Source organism: Triticum aestivum, unplaced genomic scaffold (assembly GCF_018294505.1).
Source record: "Triticum aestivum cultivar Chinese Spring unplaced genomic scaffold, IWGSC CS RefSeq v2.1 scaffold203281, whole genome shotgun sequence".
Lineage (NCBI taxonomy): Eukaryota > Viridiplantae > Streptophyta > Magnoliopsida > Poales > Poaceae > Triticum > Triticum aestivum.
In genome coordinates, this window is record NW_025246701.1 from 1 (window position 1) to 1840 (window position 1840).

Genomic DNA, 1840 nt, shown 5'->3' on the forward strand with positions numbered 1-1840 from the left:
AGAGCAACATGATGTTTTGCACGTTCTCTTTCCTTGTTCTTCTTGTGGCTTTTTCTTCATCTCATCATTGACCAGTGCATTGTTTATGTGTGTATATCTATTCTCTCCTTTTTTTTATTCTCATGAACTAATGTGTGTACAGCTTATTCTTCTCTCTAGAATTCATGGATGAGTTAATGGTCTTGGTTATATGGTTTATTCAATCCACCTAAAGGAACAAAGTTTACACCCTTTGACTGGTTTTATTGGAAAATCTTACACAAAAATATGATGTGATCCCTCTGCTTCCACATGACTGTTGTTGGTCCAGGTACCGTATTGTTTCATGTCCTTTGTTATAGTTTGTAGCTTAGATTTGTAAGACTGGGCACTATAGTGTTGTCTGTTATGGCTGATTGATGTTGTTGGCGACCTTGAGATCAGATTAATTCCTGCAGTCAATAGCTCCAGTGCAGAGTATATGTGCAATGAAGTAATGTAGCGAGCACTGTTTGGTGGAGGAGAATTTCTCTTGAATTTTGTACAACATTCAAATTATCATCCAGAAAATGTGTATGTTGTCTCTCAATAGGTACATATGCAAATTTATCTTTTTGTTGGTTGTTTGTTGCTTCTTGCTTCTTGCAGCATCCCGACTACATATGTGAGGCTATGGGAGTCCTTTTTTCGTGTAATGATGAGAGGAATATGACAAGACAACCAATTGTACCATGTGAACACAATCGCTGGTACGTTTTGAAGTTTTCTTCCCAGAGTGGCATATTAATTATTTGGTCCTGCACACCCTAATTAGGATTGATATTTCATTTTTTGTTCACCTTTTAGAAATACATTTTTGCTTCGCTTGTTATATTTTCTTGAAGTAAACACTTTTTTAGCTCTTTTACAGTTAAAAATGCATGCTTGCAATATATAGTTGCTAATATGATGCTCCAATCTTTAATTTGCTAATCTGATATTCACTTTTTAGCTCTTTCATAGTTAAAAATGCATGCTAGCAATATATAGTGCTCCAATCTTTAATTTGCTAATCTGATATTCAACTCTTTCAGGGACAAGCTGGTCAAGACAGGAAAATCTAAAAGAATGCGACTAAAATCAATATTTGAAGGTACAACCTGTATTATGTTACTGCAGAAATTAATATTGTGGTTTGTTATTGGGAATCATGAGTTTCCTGGCAATGAGACCCATTAGTTAGAATCTATTGTGCTGGGATCTTTGCTTCACATCCCATATGTGCCAAGTTACTGGTAGAACTGTGTATCGAATTTATTGTGCTGGAATTTATTGTGCTTTGGCACACACTCACTTATAATCAGGGCTCGCTTAATTTTATCTTTCTAATTCTTTTGAGAAATACCATATCAATATTATTTGTGATGACTTGTTAGTCATAATTTCCAGTCATGTAATATCCCATTATATTATTAGTATTAGGCGTTAGCCAGATACTAATCTTCGGTTGGTTGTGAATGTAAACTTTGTGTTCTCCTTTGTTTTTATCTGATTATGCTATGAAAAGAAGAGTATTTTTTTGTGATTGTGAGTTGTTAGTTCTGTATGATTTGAGAGCACATTCTCATGGGTTAGCATGAAGAGAGTAATAACCGTGCCTGCTGAAAATAATTCAGCAAGTGGGTGGTTTCCATCACTATATGAGTTAGAAACTTGCTATACACATGATAGTACACAGACGATTTCTGAAAGATGCTGAAGATTATTCTCATACGAAACTTGAATACTATATATTGTTTCCACATTAAAAGAATAATGTTCAGAAAAAGGGTAATCATAATTATGACAAACTTTATAAATATAGTCATCATTATTTTTTATA

General features: G+C 34.1%; 1 long non-coding RNA gene across 1 annotated transcript; it reads left to right on the forward strand.

The window, feature by feature from the left end:
- Positions 1-7: 7 nt before the first annotated feature.
- Positions 8-1410, forward strand: LOC123177146 (uncharacterized). The gene is made up of 2 exons (XR_006488792.1): positions 8-728; positions 1053-1410. It is a non-coding gene; the product is annotated as an uncharacterized lncRNA (long non-coding RNA).
- Positions 1411-1840: the final 430 nt, after the last annotated feature.